The sequence below is a fragment of the Ostrinia nubilalis genome, chromosome 28 (genome assembly GCF_963855985.1).
Source record: "Ostrinia nubilalis chromosome 28, ilOstNubi1.1, whole genome shotgun sequence".
Classification (NCBI taxonomy): domain Eukaryota; kingdom Metazoa; phylum Arthropoda; class Insecta; order Lepidoptera; family Crambidae; genus Ostrinia; species Ostrinia nubilalis.
The window spans coordinates 7,729,673-7,751,566 of record NC_087115.1 but is presented as its reverse complement, the minus strand read 5'-3'; the positions used below and the strand labels follow the sequence as shown (position 1 = coordinate 7,751,566).

The following is a 21,894-nucleotide window of genomic DNA, read 5'->3' as shown; positions in this document are numbered from 1 at the left end:
CGCGTTGAATAAGTGGATGAATCCGATCAGTGCCAATGTCGTGATTCGCTCGCTTGTTTGTTTGCTGTTAGTTTTGTTTTGTTGTGGTGGCGAGTTTTCGATAAAAGTATAGTAATCAAGTTTAATCTAACCTACAAATTTTTTTTGGTTCGCAAATGCTATACGTAAACAAACATTAGTGAAGTAGTTAGTAATGACTATAGTGCATTTTATGGTGATAATATTATGGATTCAGAGTTTCAAAGTTCATTTTAGTATTTATCACCAAGGTATCCAAGTGGCAAGTACATTAGATACTAACTTACGTACTACCAATTTTGTTTTGAGAAATTATTAAGGTAAAAGACCCGACCATGGAACGGGTTATGTAGATGTCCTGAATATTGCGAGTAATTAAAAAAGAATCAGACTATAAATCCTTCTTTTTCTTTTTTAATACATAATTTGATACCTTTTAGAGTTAAAAGGCACTTTATAAGTTCAATTTTAATGCAATTTAAAGAGAAAACGATAAAGACTGACTGATTATAATAACGTTTTCTTTATTTTTCCCTCAAAATATGAGCCTTGTAAGGAAGTTTCGGTTTCGGTTTCGGTTTCGGCCGAAATAGACACCGTTGCCGAAATTCGGTTTCGGTTTCGGTTTCGGTCGTAAAACTAGTTTCGGTCGGACACTATCAATATTAGCAATTCACGACTTGCTTTGTTTATTATTCCATATTAGCAATTCACGACTTGCTTTGTTTATTATTCCATATTAGCAATTCACGACTTGCTTTTTTTATTATTCCATATTAGCAATTCACTACTTGCTTTATTTATATTATTTAAGATTATATACCCAATCAGATTATCATAATTTCTTGACAATACACTATCTTGTCTCGTTTTATAGGTAGCATTGATGAAAACAGGAGGTAACCTACTACGTATTTTTTCATTGTAGTGAAATAATTTAATTCGTTCATGAATACGATCATTTTAATAATATAAATTATTTAGTTCGATGACCGTCCAAACGGCCCTGGGTACTAGTGGCATTACAAATTACAGCTTAAATAGCTACCTTTCAACTGGCAGGCAAACACAGTATGTCCGCGTCAAAATTCGATAACTGGCAGGCAGACATATCCCGTCTGCGTCAGTCTGGCTCGAGTGATCTTAGATGATTTAGTTTTAACAAGACTAATTATCATAGAATAACAAGTGACTTTTGGTAAGTAACGAGTTTGTTAATCAACATAACATGATCAAAATCAATATTACTATGGGTTTGTAGGTTTGATATTGTTTGTAAAATTAAATATTAATTTACTTGATGTTGATAATAATAATGATTTCGATAAATATTAATCGGCAAATAGACTGTGAATGTACATTCTATAAGTGTAATGATTGTAGCTACCTCCCTTTTATTTTATTTAATTTATTGGGTATATAATCATTAAAATTATTAATTACTCACTTTTATCCTCGTCGCCAATGTGGTGTCTTAAATAAAACACTGATATATGTTCACTGTGTAAGCTAGTGCAAGCACTGACGTCCGTCCCGTGTGGCGGCCCGACTACGACTGACTCCCCACCGCGCCGTACTAGTCAGTGTTGCCATAGCGCACACTCTTTATTTGTGTAGTAGTACACCACAATAAGTATGAAGTAAATTAATCGTATGCTAGTATTTAAGTAAAATATTTGTTAAATGTAGCTTTCTTTTTTTTTAATCCACAACTAGGAAGCTCTTGGCCTGTATCTCACCTGATGGTAAGTGACGATCAGGCCGAAGGTGGAAGCGAGCTTCACCCGGAATCCTCAACCACGGAGGAACTGGCTGTCTTACCTCTAACTGCCGGAACACAATAAGTTATGGCAACAAACTTAGGTAAGATGGTGGTAGCTAGCCAGGCGGACTTAGAACAAGCCCTACCACCAACCAAACCGAACAGAAAAATCTGCCCCCACTGGGAATCGAACCCGGGACCTCTGCGTCTGAAGCAGGTGGTCTTCTTACCACTAGACCACAGAGGCGGTTAAATAGCGACTGAGTTTCTTGAGCTACTTCTCAGCGCTGGCCCATTTATTGTCCTGAAGCAGTGGTAGGGTTAATACTAGGACGTGTAAGTGCTTTTACGGTGTGGATAAGTGCAACGTGTGATGCAGTAACGGAGTTTCATACAAAGAATACTGACCACCTCGAGTTGATACGGTTACGATCCGTTTCCGGGTTGATAAGTGTGTTATACCGTAAAGCTCGATTCACACATATCAGTGAAGCCACAGTTCCGTCACAGTGTCCGCTCAGTTCAGTATCAGTGCTACAGTGTTGGTTGCGTCAGTGAAATATTTTAAATATTTTAAAATGTCAGAGAGCTGTCTCAATATTCTTATTCAGAAACTATGAAGTAAGTTATTTTGTTTTTGTTGCCGCGGCGGAGTCCGTGATCCGACAAAAAACATCGTCGTCAACGAATAGGTAAGTCCGTATTTCCGGTGTCGGCAGTGGCACTGACACTGAGAGCACTGTGTCGTCACTGACACTGACAAGTGGTGGGGATGCGTTCATAGAAACTCTATGATAGAATATTTCGCACTGTGCCGGTACTGAGCCTGAACTGTGACTTCACTGATATGTGTGAGTCGGCCTTTAATGTGAGGTTCGTAACCAATTCAGCAGTCACTTCGTGTAGCCCGATTCCATTGCAAAGCTTTCTTTCTCAGGACTGCCTTGAGCCCCTGCAACATTTAGCAGCCTGCCTGGAGGGCCCATTAGGGACGCGGCGCGAACACAATTACACTACAATGGCTGCCAGGGGTGTCACCAACAAGATGTCGGGGATGTTCGAAGAAAAAAATGATGATACCGAAAGGCATTAAGTCTGCCTTATGTACACTGTCTATGTGCATATAAGTTTGAAATTAATAAAATAAATAGGACAGTTTTCAGCAAACCTTTTGTTCAAGGTTACATCTAGGATCAGGAATTGGAAAACGTGATGGTACACCATAGATGAAAAAATAATTTTAACGAAACAACCCTTAAGTATGTCCATCCATATCCAAGGACAGTTGTTGAGTGATAGCCACCTGGGTGCACCTGGCTTTGACGAGGTAAAGTGGCTGTGGGTAGGCCTTATTTGCCGCAGAACCGGCGAAAAGTCAAGGCCAAGAGCTTCCTTACATTTTAAGCACTAGATCGTTTCATCCACGAAGACGCGCCCCACCATTCTTCCGCTAATGTTTGAGTGTTATCGGTACACGCTACATCATCCATGAGTGCACACACACACTACAATAATGACGCTCGGATTGCTCGGACCACACTCCCCGCACCCCGCGCGACCTAGACCAAAAATTGAAGGGTCTTCGTGGATGAAACGATCTATAACTGAATCCCAATAGAGACATCCCTATAACAAAGCTCGCATCACCACAGCACTTTCACGCGGTTTAATTGAGTCTAGCAATCCGCTTTGAGTCTCGGACCAGCTGAGTGCACCGGGTTTCATTACTGCTAAAAATTTGACCGACAAGGAACTGGGTTCATTACTGCTACGGTATACTTTCATCTTACACCGTTTTTGGAAAAGCCAAAAAAAGCCTACCTGCACCACAATAGCTTTTTGAAGTGATATAATAATTATGTAGTTGTACAATACTGAAATGTCCCAGATATTATGACATTTACAGGAGAGCGCTACTAAAACCTTTACCTGGTAGTGGCAGAATTGTTGCCACCATATTTTGAACCTTATTGAGAAAACATAAGGTACAAAACTAATGAAAAATATTTTTCTCTATACCAGTTAAAGGGTTACTGAGATATTAATTCCAATTGTTTGCTACGTTGGACAACATTGATGTGTCACATTTAGGCGATTATCACACTGCACCGCGCTCCACCGCGGTCCGCGTGGCTACATTAAGGCGATTAGTGTCCTCAATCCGCGCCAAATGGGCATTTTGTAAAGACTACTCCTCTTTTACTGCTAGACAGAAATAGTTGAAAAAAATATATGTTATACAACATTTCAAGGACTACATTTGTGACGTTTGAATTTTCGCTACGTCTCTTTGTTTTGGATTAAAAAAATAAATACGGGACATCGATTTTTTACTTAAATTCCCTACTCCTCCAAAACGGCTATGTTAATTTAAAAGATTTTTGCACGAATAGATTGGGAATTCTTTAATCTTTAAATGACACGTTGCGTTTTTCAATCGAACATTACTTTCATTCATAAATTTTACTTTTGATAAATTCCGAACGTTTTGCTGTTGAGGGGGCCTTCGCGGGGTGCGGGCGGCAGTCGGCCGCTGGCCTTCAGACGGGGAGGTTGTGTCACTCGCTGCAAACTGACATTAGCGATCAAAATGATTTTTTTCTTTGGCTAAGTTGCACCACCTGACGTGACCTAACTTTGACCGTAGCTTTGGCGATTACCGGTGTTTTTTGTATGGAGTTAGACAGACTTTTCACGCTTGTCAAAGTTGAAGTAAGATGGTGCAACCCAGCTTTTGTTCGACAATAGATTTTATGTCAGAATTGTTCATAGAGTACGTGCAGTCAGATGATACAATTGAATTATGACGCGCTCAGACGCTATTTTCTACCTGAATAGAATCTATTAGTGTAAAAAAACTATAATTGACTCCAAAACAACTGCACTAGATAAATACAAGTAGAAAAATTATTACGTTATTTATTTACTAGGCCTTTGCAATCAGTATCCAAATTAGGAGCGAGTCAGAATCTGTAACGTAATCGATTAGTTTGAATAAGTCCGTCGGTGAACTTACCAAAAAAAAAACTCTAAATGTATTTTTCACTTTTTTAAACTTATGAAAATTTAAAGAGATGAAGCGCACCAAAGTTCTGAAGATGAGGCACATGACGTCAAGGCATGCTTAAAAATGTGGCGATTTGTGTCGTCACGCGAAATTTCATCGCATCATTATCTTCGTAATTACTTGTTTAATTGAAAAATAAAAATATCCGGTGTCCAATATTTTTTGATAATGTAAAATTGACGGACCAAAAGTCTTTTTTAAAGAAACTAGCCTATTCCTATGGCCACATTCCAGCTCCATCATCAGACCCTGCAGTTTCCCTTAGAGAATTGAAGACTCATGATTTTTAAAGTAGCGTACCTACTTACATAACATTAGGTACTTGCTTATACAGGGTGTCCCAAAAACAATGGATAACCCTTCAACCATCGATAGGCCTCGCCATGGTCTCCCTAACGTCCAATTTTGACCCCAGTAAAAATATCACCGTTTTCAAGATTTTTAAGTTTTTGTGCATTTTTAGAAGATTGTAATGAAATTATTTAGGTATAATAATAAATAAATACAAATCAAACGAGCCTAAACTCGATGGAATCGTTTATTCCCGGAGTTGCTATGGGGCCACTGGCATTCCAGCTCTACCATCAGATCAGCTCCATGTCATCACAATATTGCATTGTCACCCGAATTAGATGTATATCCGAAATTTGAACTCAATCAATTGATGAAGGATTTCTAATAAAAAGACAAATACATTTTAAGTTTATTCTTCATAAGTGATAGACAAAAGCAGAAACATTTGCTTTTTTAGGCCATAGACAATACTAGGTACTAATGCGTTCCAATAGGGATGATGACTGGGTAATGAAATCGAAATTCTATTTGGTCCGTCAGCCAGATAATTAGAAAATATTAGACTCATATTTTTTAATTTTTTCCATAATCGAATAATTACAGTATTATATTGAGTTGAAATGTCGCGTGACGTCACATTTGAGTAAAAATTCTACTCCCCATTTCAACTCGATGTAGCACTGTTATTATTTAATTATGAAAGAAAATAAAAAATATGAGTCTAATATTTTCTAATTATCTGTCTGGCGGACAAATAATTGAAATTTTGTCATCTAGCCTAGTTGTCGTCAGGAAGTTGGTCTAACTAATTCAGCTTGCAACTAATTCAGCTTGCAAGATTCCACCCGAACAAACATTTATGTAATTACCTACATACATCATAAATTGTAAGCTAAATAAAAGCTTGTAATAAAGTCGGGTTTGTTCAAATTTCGAGAACGACTGAACCGACAAAAGCATTAGAAAATTTACGAAAAATAAAATAATATTTTATCCCGTACAAAATGTTCATGGATTTTGTTATTTTTATTATAGCCTGACCAGGAACATAAAAACCCTGGCATGGAGGCGCGTCAATTGCATTTGATAGTGCAACACTGAGTACAGTCGTACCTGTGTTAAATTAATAGGCTAACGTTATGTATCAGGATTCAGGATTACGGGCTAATTTGATATTTTCATAAATTAACGAAAAAATATTATTATAGGTAACCTGGTTTAAATAAATTAAATGAAACCGTCAATCGAGTTAGTAGGATTTATTTTATTATTTATCAATAATCAAATTCAGAACTTGAATATTCAACTGCAATGTCTTCTCATGAACGCTTCAAACTCGGTACTTCTTTCCCAATTCCATAAAATTCAACACTTAGAAAGTGATAAAAAACTTTAAAATAGGTAGTTGAAACAAACCACAGCTAATTTTCATAGTGGACTGTACTATACGATAAACATGTCAGTCAATTTGACAACCTTTGTCGAAAACATTATTCAATGAAAATATTGTCCGAACCCTTAGTATTTCTCTTCGACAAATACTTTAACACATTGCGAACCACTTTTCTTTCACGACTATAAAAAGATTTTAGCAATTTAATTCACAAAATCAATTGCGCACATATAAAATAAAGTTTGTTTATACTTTGACAGCAATAGACTGACATGCAAGGTGACATGTCAATGAAGTTTTCAGTTACTGTTGCCATTAAAAGAAATTAGTACCATTAGTTTTCCGCAACATGGCGAGGGTTTTTATGTTCCTGGTCAGGCTATAAATACCTTTACGCCTGAGTTAAATGACACCGACATCAAGGTTCATCAATTTAAGTTTAAAATAATAGGCAGTAATGTATGAAGAAAGAGCTTCTATTCTGTATCTACCTATGCCCGTGTATTTTTGATCGGTGTCAAATCGGAGTTTTTGGTGCGGGGTACGCGGGTGTTGCTCGCGGCGTGAAGGTCAAACGCCCAAGGTCATTGAGGACTCTAATCGCCTTAAGGGGGTGCAGCGCGGACGAAAATCTACGATTTGATAGCCGGGCTAGCGGTGGCGCAACGAACTAACACGATCACACACAAACTGCTTTACAGAGTAGAGACAAAAGAGACTCAACACAGAGTAAAAACACGTATTTTCACTAATTTTGCTAAGCAAAAAGTGAATTTATAATACGTAAAGGATGGTTAGGTATTATAATCAGGAATAAAGAAGATTTGATTTTTTGTTGGTATTGCTGCAAAAATTCTTACACAATAAAAATCATAACTAATTGATTCTTCTGATGAACAAAGGCATTAAACAGTTTCGTAAAAGAGTATTTTTCCTAAACGTTCAATTCAAATACTTAGGCAGTTAACGTAGCGTCTTTCCATTCTATACATGGTCAGAACGCAAGGGTGTGAAACTAATCGAGTACCTATAGTTTGGAAATAACTTTTTTTTACTAAACTCTTCCAAACTGTATGAGCAGTTAAGCAAATACCGCGTACCTACTACCCTAAATAAAATTTTATCAATTTATTTATTTAATCCTACCTAATCAGTTTATTTTGAAAAACCACTTATCCGCAAAAGTATTTAAAATCTAGTTTTATATTAATTCGATAAAATACATTTAAGTAATACTCTTAAATGTAATTCCATATTTTACTGAATTTTACTGAATAAGTATCAAACTAACTTTTTAACACTCTTGTCAAGTGTAAGTGGTGTAGTATAGTTTGAAACGGAGACGCGAGCATCCACAATACAAATTAGACACGACCGTATTCAGTATGCAAAATTCGTGTATACTTTGTAGTCGCAGATTTACGAAGAGATTTATTACCAAGAAAAAACAAATTACAAAATATACACGAGCAGTTTCCTATGGCTGCGTTCAATCCATGTATACAGGGTGTGGTTTTGTAAAACAACGCCCATCTCTGGAGTGGTGGTACACTTATGAAAGTTATTACAAGAAAAATATAAATAAAATTTTAACTTATTACTTTATTAGTAAAGAACCTCATTCAAAAGTCTCCTTAAACTTTCGAGACGGCGCTTCCTATCGCCCGCACCACCCCCGCGTACCCCGTTACACCATCGAGCACATGCGGCCACCACCCCGAGAGAGCGGGGGGACTGACCGATAGCTCGTCCGCGTAATAATAGCTACCATTTTCCTGGTTTCATGGATTTTTCCGTGAATTTTTTTTTACCACCCCTGAGATGGGCGTTGTTTTACAAAACCACACCCTGAAGACTGGAAAAACGCGTTAAAGTAACTGCTTATTGTTTCGCGTTACTAATTTAGCATACTTTCTTTATATTATAATATTATTTGTGATTGTTACTTGTTGTGTATGGCTAATAATAAATAAATACCAAGTAAAATTAAGGATAAAAACTGTTTCATTCTGTAATAATTTTTAGAATGCTGATATGCAACCAAATGGAGAAATTATGATGCGAAAGTTCTTGGAATTGTTCAAACAAACCCAACCACACCAATATCCAAGTGGATTCGTTCGTTCGTTTTTGTTAATGTTTTCTTAGTTGTTAGTTCTCATTGTTATGATAAAAAAGTAACTTGAAAATTATAACCTTAAGGTGCGTATTTTTGCGTGGTCGGTTTTTTCCCTCACTGATGTAATGTTCGAATCTGTAACATTACATTACACTCAAATGCTAGCGGTGAGGGAGCATCTTTATTGTTTTTTATCATTGTTTTTTTTTTGTTTATCGTTCTTACCACTATAGCGATCAATTTCTAAGTTATTACTATTTTATAACATTGGTATGCTGAAACAAGATTTTATTTATTTATTTATTTGCATACACACACATTTACTATTTTCACTGGCTAACTCAATATAAAAATGCCAATCATTTACAATGATTTAAATAATAATAAATGTTTATTTCATATTACATTTTCAGAATAAAATAAAATACAATAAAATAAATATCAAAATACATGCCCAAACACATTTTTCGTAACAATCGAAGTCATAACAAAAGAGCTACTATTTGCATGCTCTGCGCTCTACACTACTCTGTAAAGGATTGACAAACACACATTTGACACTTGACAGCTACGATAAAGCAAAACGCCTGTTGATTTCTTCACGGCAAAGTTTTTTTTGGAAAATCAAAAATTCTCAACATCAATGCATTAATACCAAAAACGACAAAGGGGGCGACCTTCAAAATATTAATTTGAACATTTCCATATAAGAATTATTGCTTCATACGTTAAATTAACAAAGTTCTCGAAGAAATAAAATTTCCATACGTCTCCATTTTAAATGTTGTTTATCAATTTTTTACGTATTTATTTAAAATTTCGAAAAGGCGGCGACCTAGATCAAGGATTGGGCTACCCTACACAAGTTCCTTTGATGTATTTAAGCCATTAATCGCAGAGCACTCGTGATTTAAAAATATGACAATTTTAAGAATTCTGTGCAGGACCCCCTTAAAGAATCCCGCGCGCAGACGCGTTGTCAGTGTGTTGTGCCGCGGCGCGTGTTTTCTATACAAACTGAGGTACTTGCATACAATGATTAAATCTGTCGTCCCGCGTACCGCGGCGGAGCGCGGTGCAGTGTGGTAATCGCCTTCCTATGTCCAATAAAAACTTTGTTCATGCACACAAATGTTTTTACTGTTCGGGAATCAAATCCGCAACCACTCTGCATAGTAGCACGATAGTCCGTTTTGAACCACAACATCAAACGGCCAGCAATGTTATTCTTAAGACAACGATTTCTAACTAAGCAAATGGCGTCGTAACACCTAGGCGCTTAGGCAGACCTCATTTTAGGCTGAAGTCTAGATAGTGCTAGGTGCCCTAGCACTTACGTAAGCAATCGATCGCCGGGTCAAGGTCGGACAGAGACGCAACATCCAGGCTCTGTGCTGTCTTTATCACTATACTTGGGAGAGAATCAAGTTGTTGTGAAATTATGGCAGTGAAAATTCCAGTTCGAATCATCAATGGAAGACAAATAGGGTAGAAGTACCAGTTTTGGCCATTTTACACCTTTCTTGGCAACTCTATCCTTGACTGCATCTCACTCAGGATCTGATTGCAGTCAAATACTTGCCTTGTACAGCTTTAAAAAAACTGAATTTTAGCTTTGTGTAGGTAAAGAACAATGTAATTTCAATCTACCGTCCTCGATAAAGGCAGAAGGTAAAGCGTTATGAAATGACAATTTATCTTTATAATAATCTTCAGTTTTAACTGTAAATTAAAATAATACTAGAAAATTTCATCACAATCCGTTCAGTAGTTTTTTGCACGAAAGACTAACATACATACGTCAATACAAACTTTCGCGTTTATATTTTAGTAGGATGAAATACACATTCAGCCAGCTGACAGAAAAACACCAAAGGCATACTAATTGGATTTCCTTTACCTTTTGGGCATAGAACCCTAAAAAATACGTCATTAACTAGACATTCGTCGAGTCTAACAATATCACAAACGCATTAACATATCAAACGCGACCGTACTATACAAAGGACAGCGACAATCGTATTACTCCTCACAATATGTATTGTCCAGTATTGTCCTTTCACTGTTATGGTTGGCCAGTGACCTTTGTGAAGAACGAATATTTGGAAGTGCCTTTCCGTAAAGAGGGAAAATAAAGAAGGCTACTCCTACTAAAAATGACATGGACTAGGCAGTTAGCACTGTCCACTCATTTTAAAAACCTATAACCCTATCACTACGGAATAAAATTAGTTTTTTTTACTAGTTCGGTTAGGAATTAGTGTGTGTTCACCTTAAAATGTATCCTACTAACGTAGCGATTATTATTAAATTACAACTAAAATTGTGGGAGACTGGTGTCTCTAATGTAGGCAAAGATTGTCAGTGTCTCAGAGCACCAGGCCTCCACTCCCGGTATGGAATCTGTTTGGATTAGAGCTTATTGCTTACGGTAAGTATATACATACGAGTAATAATACTGACAAGATTAGTTATTATGTGTCATGAAACCTTATTCATTAAGACAATAAAAAATATTTATTTTGACCAATATTTTAGCACTTATAAGGAGGATTTGGCCTACACTGCCCACGAAAATGTCCAAAACAAATTTAATTTGAAAATTATATATTTCAATTTCCAGTTCCTATTAAACTGAAAGCCTGGATCTAAAAATAGCGCGACCCAGAGCTGGGCAGATAACTCCTAGGATTCCGTTCTGTACCTAGCACTAAATCAATATTCATGTGACCTAATTTTAGTACAAGTGCTTGTCCATGTCGAGTGGTCGATGGACTTGTAGTAGGCATGGTAGATATTATTGCTACTAAAAGTAGCATATCATTTAATAGTCAACCTGAAGGGAAAGTACCCTTTCTGTAGATACATATAATATTTTACTACTTCTTATCGTGTCGACAGTGTCAGCCCAAAGCTCCGCTACAAGAGTAGCGTTTTCAGCAGCATTAATTAAATCCTCCAGCGTCCGGTTGCTCGGGCACTCAGGGCTAATTTTACTAAAAAAATAACATTCCTTTATTATTGAAAAGAATTCCGATCATTTGCTTGCCACACCCAGGAACCGAACAGACCAGAATCGTTTAAAAAACACCCAGCATTACAAAATTCTATCCTTTATGTACGTATATGCTATAGTTATTCCTCAATGCTTCCTCAAGCTTTTTTTAACCGAGTCCAAAAAAGCGCTTGATGAGATTAGCGCGTTCAACAAAACAAACAAACTTCAGTTTTATAATTTTTATCAAACAGTAATAGCCTGTTCATGTAACCTCATTAGAAGATTCAGTGTTACGCAAACAGGCCATATTTGCTCTGACATGGTGTTAACCAATAAAGCTGTTAATACAAAGCTCTTGTGTACTAAGGGGCGATGTATGTACAGTGTACAGGTCTAAATCTACACATTGTCCTAATTTATAACTAATTAAAATGAAGATTATATGGAGTACTTCGAGAAGTACGTGGATTATCCGCGTGGAATTTATTTAGGACAACCAACAAGACAGAACCGTTGTGAAATCATGTACTTAATTTGGGTCATAAAAATTTGTAGTAAATCGGTACAGTGACCTGAATGACCAAACAACAGAATATTTTTTCGATTACAGAAACGTTACGAATATTTTAACTACGAACTATTAAGTAACTAAAACTAAGTTCGAACGGTTTATGAATGTGAATTTAGAAGACAATAGATGAAAGGACATGCTCAAAAAGAATTTTACGCATACGAAGTCGAAGTCGCGGGCATAGCTAGTTTAACAACATAATAAAAGTAACTCACTTAGTCTGTTACCTACATTTTCACCACTAAAATGTGGTGAAAATGTAGGTAACAGACTGTGTGTTTTTTTTAAGTCCCCAAGCAGTGGTAGCTGGTAGGGTAAAAATTAAACTAGGAAACTGAGATGCGTAATAACATTCTCAAATACCACATTCGAAAAAAATAATTAAGCGGACAAAATTAAGGAAAACAGGACCATATTTTCTCACAATGTCTGGTTGAGTAGATAAAGCTAAGTTCTTAGAAGCTAAGGCGCTCCATCTGTTATGTTAAAGCACACTGTACGACACGACACCACAAGAATATCGAATATTCGACGCGTCTGAATTTAGACATGTTCTACATTTTTGATTTAGGAATTGAATTTCCGTGCGCACGCCGCCGCCATCTCCAGGGCTGCCGTTCTGTATCCTGACTTCATATTGAAATCATACTTCATATGGGTAATAATATTCACCATTTCAGCCACAGGATGTCCACTGCTGAACATAGGCTTCCCCCAATAACTTCCAAATCGCCCGGTTGGTAGTGATGAAGTGACCTGCATCCAGCAGGTTAGCAGGTACATATTATAAAGATATTTGTATGTTTGTACCGAATAAAGTCAAAAATTCTGGGCAGATCAGATATTGCTACATTAACCCTGTGACCCTGAGTAACAGGCTATGAGTAGACCGAATTTCATCAGAAATAAGGTCTATATCTAAGATAGTTGAAAAGGAGATGTAAAAGTTTGTATGGGGAATCAATATCTGCTGAACCTATTTATCTATACTAATATTATAAAGCTGAAGAGTTTGTTTGTTTACTTGAACGCGCTAATCTCCGGATCTACTGGACCGATTTGAAAAATTATTTCAGTGTTAGGTAGCCCATTTATCGAGGAAGGCTATAGGCTATACAACATCACTACGATCAATAGGAGCAGAGCAATAATGAAAAATGTTGCGAAAACGGGTTTTCACGCGTACGAAGTCGCGGGCACAGCTAGTATACCATATAGGTATAGAGTTAGAGATGCTTTTAAGACCCAGGGTAAATTTAGGATAGATTTTATCCGTTTCCTAGAAAAAACGCGCGTGACAACAAGACATTCTGTGACAGATCCAAGATTTTTAGCTGATGTCCTATGAGTAGTACAAAGGCTTAGTGTGAGTTTACATCAAATGTCTTCACTAGTGAGCGCGTAAAAAAATTATATTTAAATACATATATGACGGACTACAGCGCCCCTAGCGGGTAAAAACTCATAAAACTCATTTATTTCTGCAAATAGGCTTTAAAAAGCACTTTTACACGTCCCAGTATTAACCCTACCACTGCTTCAGGACAATAAATGGGCCAGTGCTGAGAAGAAGCAGCGCAAGAAACTCAGTCACTATTGTCAGCCTCTTTTTCAAAGGTTTACAGGATTTAAAATATACATAGTTATAAATATTTATGCGAGCTAGGCAGTTACGCATCCCAAATATTGTTATCTTTTAATAATCATCGACTTTATAGTAGCCCTTTTTTATTAAGAAACGTTCAAGAACTAAAATTTTCATGCATATTTTTAACGCAGTCGATGTCGAATACGTTTGATGTTTCACACTACGCCCACAGGAGGTACGTACTTAATATTTTATTGCATAACCATAGGAAAGATGGAGGAAATTCCTCCTCTCCCTGGACACGAGGGAACATCCAGGGCAGTTATTTATAACCGCATCCTACAGCTGGCGACTTCCGTATTTATAAGCTATCAAAGGCGAAATGTTTAACTATTTATAAGTCTTCGTGGCTCGTGGTAGCGGTTTGGGTGTTGCGGCTATAATTCAAAGCGTCTTTAATCTTTATATTTATCTCCAGTTTTGACTATTTATGAAATATGAAAAATATCCTCTATGGTCTAGTGGTAAGACCACCTGCATCAGACACAGAGGTCCCGGGTTAGATTCCCAGTGGGGGCAGATTTTTCTGTTCGGTTTGGTTGGTGGTAGGGCTTGTTCTTAGTCCGCCTGGCTAGCTACCACCATCTTACCTAAGTCTGTCGCCATAACAACAATGTTAACAGCATTGTTGTGTTCCGGCAGTTAGAGGAAAGATAGCCAGTTCCTCCGTGGTTGAGGATTCCGGGTGAAGCTCGCTTCCACCTTCGGCCTGATTATCACTTACCATCAGGTGAGATACAGGCCAAGAGCTTCCTCGTTGTGGATAAAAAAAATGAAATATGTACTAGCTTTTACCCGCGTTTTGCGAGGAACATCACTCATCGTGATTCACAATGATGACCACGACCACTCTGACAAGAGTGTACCGACTGAGAAGAAGAAGAACCCGCGTTTAGTTTAGTGTTACGGTACAGAAAAACTTAATCGCGCGAGTCCCTATTTCAAAAATCGGGATAAAAAACTATCCTATGTCCTTTCCCGGGTCTTAAACTATACATATGCCAAATTTCATCAAAATCGGTTTAGTGGTATAGACGTGAAAGTAGTAATAGTTTTTATCCCAGTTTTTTAAACAAGGACGAGCGCGATAAAGTTTTTTTTTGACCGACAAAATTCCACGCGGGCGAAGCTGCGGGCGGAAAGCTAGTAATAAATATTTAAAAAATCCACATCTAGAGTAATTTTTTTAAACGCTTTCCATCGTCATTTATTTTATACACCTTAAGGAGTAGATTAGCAGCTATCCTAGCATTGATGAGTCTAAGCAAAGAATAAAAAATACCTTTTTTTTAAGTTGTGAATTGTTATGAAACGTTAAAATTGAATTTATTAAGGCTGTTATGTTCTAACCAAATTGGAAACAAATACAAATACTTGACTGAGTGAACCACTAGCTAGGGAATCGAACTGCTGAGCTGAGAGCCACTCTGACCACTGGACTGCAAAGTTTAAGACTGTGTGTGTACAAATTAATGCTCTTTAGACCAGTGGTTCCCAAAGTTGTCTGGGTTACGACTCTTCTAATACAAGTTCCCAAACTCGGGACACACCTAGTATAGTAAATTTCGCCCGCTGCCCAGCGTTTGTTTTAGATAGATAGATAGATAGATAGTCATTTATTGTCAAAACTGTGCATACATTGTTACATGGATGTTAAATAACACAGGAACCGACAGTTTGCCCATTTCGGACGTACAATATAGGTAGGTAAAGAGAATAATATAATTTACAATGTTACTTAAGTGGGTTGTCCATATTTTAGAATTTCAACAATGATTAAAATATTCTTCTAAACTATAAAAACATTTCATTATTAGCCAATCTTTAAGAGTTCTTTTAAATTGCGGACCTTCTAAAGCCTTGATAATTTTAGGCAACTTATTGAAAATCTTAATTCCCATTATAAAAGTACTCTTGTCATGGATGTAACTCGATGATTTTTCTATACAAATGTCATACATGTATTGTGACCGTAAATTATTTCTAGTGTCACTTTTTTTATGAAAATACTGTGCATGTCCTTTTACAAATAAACAAATTTCCAATATGTATATACCCGTCAATGTCAAATATTTACATTCCTTAAATACTACCCGTACGTAATGTGTCATATGGACCAATATTATAAATTATTCGTAAACACTTTTTTTGCAAGATAAATGTAGACTGAACATTTACAGAATTGCCCCAGAATATTATTCCGTATGTCAGTAGTGGATAGACGTATCCATAATATGCATTCTTTGAAATTTCTATTGAGGTCACCTTTATAAGTATCGATATGGCATAACAGCTAGTTTGGATCGGTAGGGTGGTGTGTCGTTCTACAGGCAGGGCCCACTCAATGTTCGCTCGCGACCCATAGTTTGGGAACCATTACAGATATTAAAATTACAGTGGTTTTCCATTTTAATGACTATAAAATTTCCTAGCATTGTCTACAAGCACAGTAAATAGATAATTTTTACGTCCCGAACAATAATGGGATGACATCATAGTTAGCCAGTAATCGCAAGATTTAAGACGATCCACGACTCAAGGTTGTCTGTGGACATGATGTAATGCTGATAACAATGCATGCATTGTCATGAATTACAGACTTAATAAATAAAGCCATTTATTTATCTGCATTTATGTCGAGTTTTAATGTAAATTTTACAATTTTAAAGATTAATAGTCATATTATGTAATTTCCTCAAGACCGACACTTATAAATTATTAAGACTTGACAAGAAGGTTGGTAGGGCCTAGGGCCCAAGAGACGTGTAGAGGGCCCTGTAAGGGCTAGGTTTTTAAATTTATTATTTTACGTTCAGTTGGCGTTCAAATGTGAAAAAAAAATAGAATGAAGATATTTTTTTAACATTTTGAATTTCAGTAATTTTCAGCCATCGAATTCTTGAAGCAGTCGTGAAATTGATTTTGTCACAAAAAAATGCTTTGTCTGGGGAAAAAAGGTTTATACGGCTTGCTTCAAAATAATAGGGTAAACCGACAGTCATTGGACGCTGCCAGTCATTGGACAAAACAACCCTTGAATTTTCTTAAAATGAATATTCCTTCAAATACAATTAATATTCCTTCAAAAAAACGCCCTTTTATCTCCATCAGTCGGAATCTCTGTTGTTGAAATAGAAATGCTATTTTTAATTCAGTAAATAACTGTCCAATAATTTTCTTAAGTGTCCAATGACTGGCAGTTTACCCTATGTTTCATGTATTAAATATTTTTTCAATTGAAATTATTTTCAGATAATTTTTTGCCTTGCTTAGTAGTAGTAGCGAAAAAGCAAATATTCAAAAAAGTTTATTTAACCCATTTAGTAATTAAAAAACTTTTTTGAATGTTTGGCGCGGTTTAATTTCTAATTCCAAAAATGCTATAAACGTCAAAACTTTCATAGCGACCCGAAAAAAAAAAACATTAATCCTGGTTCCGAAGCACGCAATGCGAAATGTCAAGGTCAAACTGGATCCAACAACCTAGATACAAAGCTGTACAATACCTATTCCTTGCTCAAATCCACTCTTAAAAAGCACTCCACTTCGAAATTCAAATATTTTGAATATTCGAATGACGTCACACTGCAACTTTATGTAGGTCACAAAATACCGTTGCTTGCACCTAAATAAATATGGGGCACTTTTTACCGAAGTCGCGAAAGGCAACCGGTTTTGACGGCACTTTCACACACAAATCACTGAAATAAACACTTGGAATGTTATTTTTACCGGTAATTTTCAGTTTATTTTGCGATTCCGTGAGCGTGTGTTGTCGGTTTTTTAGTTTTATTTGTTTTGGTGACGTTTCCGACGCGGGCACGGGCGCTCGTGACGTAGCGCCTCGCGGAATGGCGCATTTGGACTGGGTTGCCAGCTGTGGCATTTAGTTTACCCATTTTTTTACGTAGGTTAAATACGTTGCTTTGTTTTCAGAAACAATATTTTTTTAAACATTGGTTTACGTTGTTAATGTGGACTGAAACCTTTACTTTAATTAAGTTTGATCAAAATACTAAAATATAAAGGTTATTGTTTTCTTCGGAACTAATTATGACCACTTTTTGTATTTTGGTAAATAACCTTTTTAAAATAATTTTTAAAAATATAAGGAAATAAATTATAAATAAGAGGTTTTTTTTTCATTAAATATTACGATAATATTTCAACGAGTTACGACATTTCCCATATATCAGGGTAAATTCCTTAGACGGCAACATTCTCCAGCTGTCAAAGAACAACAACAGCGGTACCACATGTGACGGATACGTCTCACCCGATCACAACATTACATCTCGCTCTGACTACATTAGTTAGAGTGGGACAGCATGTTTTTTGTACGTGATGCGAATTCGAAATCGCGTAAAACTTTTTATGGTACCGCAGAAGAGGTTAAGGGCTGCCTACACGAAACAAGATTAATTATTAAGCAATAGGTTAACAAACAATATTACATTATGTGCCTTAATAAAACACAGCGTTCTGTTGAGAGAGCTGTCTATGATCTTTGCCTTATTTTAGTCTATGGTATAAGAAAACTTACCAATTGTCTCTGCTTTATCATCTAGTTTACCTTCTTCATACACCAGCTGGCACCACTTTCTATGGAAATTGGTGATCTGTCAACTTGACATTTCATAGCGTTTGTGATTTTTGCCGCCTACACAGCAAAAATTTTTATCTTCTTGTTTTTTAAATATAAAATAAGAATAAAACACAGTTAAAATGTGCAAATAGGAAATATAAGTGATGCAGAGTGTAAGGGTAAAGAGTGGTGACGGTGAAAGGTTGACTTCTGTCGGCCCGGATGAAGGAAAAGCTCGAAATCCGAGTCGTCTTTTTCAGATTCATCCTCATCATCCTCGGAAATGGAAATGTTTGCTTCACCACCTCCAAATAGGCGACGGAGGCCATGTAAGTGTTAACCCCACTCGTAAGACACTCGGTCGAAACTTTGACGACTCAGATGAATGTTATTTCCAACTTTGTTGCGCACCACTTACCTTCTACATCAAGCCTACTAGATGGTAATAGCTTGCAAAGTAGTATTCAGTTCCTCTAAAGAACGATTTCAGTTACTTCGTTATCGTAAAGTGAAGTTAAGATCAATCATAAGGAAGATAGAATATTACTTTTCCTTTTCCTGCTGACTGAGCGAATTATTAATGAGATAAATTGCAGCATTTTGGCTACCTTATAGCGGGTTAAAGGCAGCTAGTTGAACATTCTGTTTGAATGATGCAATTGTTACTACCATTCTATTCATAAATAAGTAAAATTATTTTAGATTGGGCTTAAAAGGCCTCTTAAATTTAGATGTTAATCATTTATTTCAAAAATTTTATTTTGTAATGTTTGGTTCTGGCTTGATAATCCAAGAACCCTGAAACCACAATGCAATTCTTTGTGGAAAAAAGAGCGGAATCTTTATAATGAACGCGAGCACTGTTTAAGGTAATTGCTAATATTAACCTTCGTACAACATTACAAAAGGCTCCCCCAACCTAGTCATGGGTGGGTCACAGATCTGGTTGAACACCTTATCATATTTAAATTAAACAATATGCGAGTATACCTACTTAAAAATTCTCAAAAGAGTTCAAGATAAGAAGTTAATAGAAACAATGTTTCTTTTCAAAGATGGGCTTTATGCTCATGTTGCGATAAGACATTTTTATCTAGTTTCTGAAATAGTATGTAGATCTTCTTCAGGATCACAATGCACGACCGGTTAGTGAAGGTCAACTCTCAGAACACTTACTTTCATCTGCCAGAGCAGAGACTCACAGGCGTTTCCTCCAAGGAATCTTACAACTGAAGCCCTGCCATTTATTTTGTCTTCGGCACTGCAGATTTTTCTCAGCGGTGTCAAGTGGAGTTGCGGAAACTCCTCGTGCCAGTGGCATTTGAGTAATAATATACTGAAAATATAATTTATTCTATTGGGTCATCAGAACAGATCTGTCTTAATCGCTCATGTCTCATAGACACTGAGACTTTCAGAAACCTTATTTTTTTTTTTGCATGTCAATCGCAAGTAAATAGAGCCAACACAAGCCTGGAATACTCTCAGAAACATCATGGCAGAATAATGTCTCTAAATATCTTAAAGGACTGGGATCTTATTTGTGCACTAAGACAAGCTCAAAAACTTGGGACTTTATTTAAAAAAAAAAAAAAAATAAAAAATTATACATTTGCCAACTGCAACATTGACTGTCCCCGGAGGACGTCTCTCTTCAAGCAATAGGTATGGTATGTAAAAGATACAACATCAACTCAAGTCAAAGCATAACTGATTTATTATTTGTATACCCACAATTAGTTACAATATTATAAACTGTCAATATCAACTAAATACACAATAGTATACAGCTGTTTCTGAGAGGATTTTAAGAGGTATAGACGCCATAGACTTTAGTTCAAAGCCGTTGCGGCGAAAAGAAGTCACAGACTTCCAAGTCCACAGACGCAGCGGATGCGTAGTGGGGCGTTCAACTAGGGTTGCTAATTATTTTTTATTTTTTTCGAAAATATTATTATAACAGTAGATTAAAGGTCAGAGAAAGAAAATAGACAGTACTTTACAAAAATTTTACAGGTCAGTGTTACAACGCACACCTAAAATGTAATGTTGGCATTTACTTTTGAAAAATACATATATATTTTTACTAGTGATGATGACACTCCAATGCGATGGAGATGTAGCATTAAGTCATCAGGATCGATTGAATGAAGTTCACATCCTGATACAAGGAGGTACTCGATCACGGGCCCTCCTCAAATTAACCACCAAGCTCCTGAAGGTCACATTCTGACACAGACACAGTCAGAAACGAAGGAGGTACTCGATCACGGGCCCTCCTCAAATTGACCACCAAGCTCATGAACTTGACCGAACAGCTCGACATGACGCTGTCGGCTTGTTATCTACCAGGAGATGGGATTGCAGACCGGGCCATAGGCACGGTATCCCAGACCACCTGTAACATCAAAGGGTCGAGTAGTACCCAGGTGGAATCTATTAGTACCCCAGGCCGCGGAGGCCATACTCAGTGTATGGGGAGTCCCAGACAGAGACTTGTTTGCTTCCATTTAGAATATATTAGTACCCCAGGCCGCGGAGGCCATACTCAGTGTATGGGGAGTCGCAGACAGAGACTTGTTTGTTCCAGTTAGAATCCATTAGTACCCCCGGCCACAGAGGCTATATTCATTATGTAGGGGTGTCCCAAAATAGACTTATTGGCTTCCAGGGCCACGGCAGTAGTATTAACTATGTTACACTGGACTCAAAAGATGGATGTTAAATATTAAATAAAATTATACTGTTTGTGTTCCTTAAATAAACAAGTAAAATTATAATTGAAAATTAGCTAATAAATAGTATTATCCATCTTTTGTACCACATTAAGGCAAATAGATCAGAACTCTGATTCTTTATGACGCCCTTCAGCCGTCTCTGGGATTATCAGCTGGATGAGTGTTTTCACCTCCCAGCTACAGACGTTACCATACTTGAATGGCAGACGGAACATACATTCTAATAACATCGGCCCCAGTGCTAATAAAGGATCTGTTAGAGACCCTAGTCTACAACAAGTAGATAAGTTATCTCTCCAAAATTTAAAATTGGTGGTGGAAGGAGCAATCATAAGATGCATTATGTGGGTCAATCTCACAGCATTGACCACAAGTTACCAACTGGTAGTGATGTGGTAGCCAGTGGCGGCGTAGCGTGGCTTGGCGCGCGGGGCGGTCCGTACCCCCCATATATATCCGCCCCCCCGGGGGCTATGGCACCCCAGAATGGTCTGGGCTGGTGCCCCCCAGGATTTTTGGGTTACCGATTCGAAGATGAAAGATGTTTTACGCCGTTACTATAGCGCTGCTGTTAGCTAAGCTGTTTTTACAGCAAAAACTTGCAGTACAAAACTGATACTTAGGTCAGTTGTATCTACCTTACCTTTTGTACATCAGTTCCTTAAGGCCATTTCACTTGCAAGGCCAAGTACACCGAGATC

General features: G+C 37.1%; 1 protein-coding gene and 1 long non-coding RNA gene across 2 annotated transcripts in view; both read right to left on the bottom strand.

Annotated features, from left to right (window-relative positions):
- The window catches only part of LOC135085154 (uncharacterized), a 39,590-nt gene extending 21,879 nt beyond the window's left edge, over positions 1 to 17,711 (bottom strand). Inside the window, exon 1 of the mRNA XM_063979910.1 lies at positions 17,484 to 17,711. The gene's annotated coding sequence lies outside the window, so the exon portion shown is untranslated. The remainder of the gene's footprint in view (positions 1 to 17,483) is intronic.
- The window catches only part of LOC135085510 (uncharacterized), a 302,780-nt gene that overhangs the window by 29,456 nt on the left and 251,430 nt on the right, over positions 1 to 21,894 (bottom strand). The window lies entirely within an intron of this gene.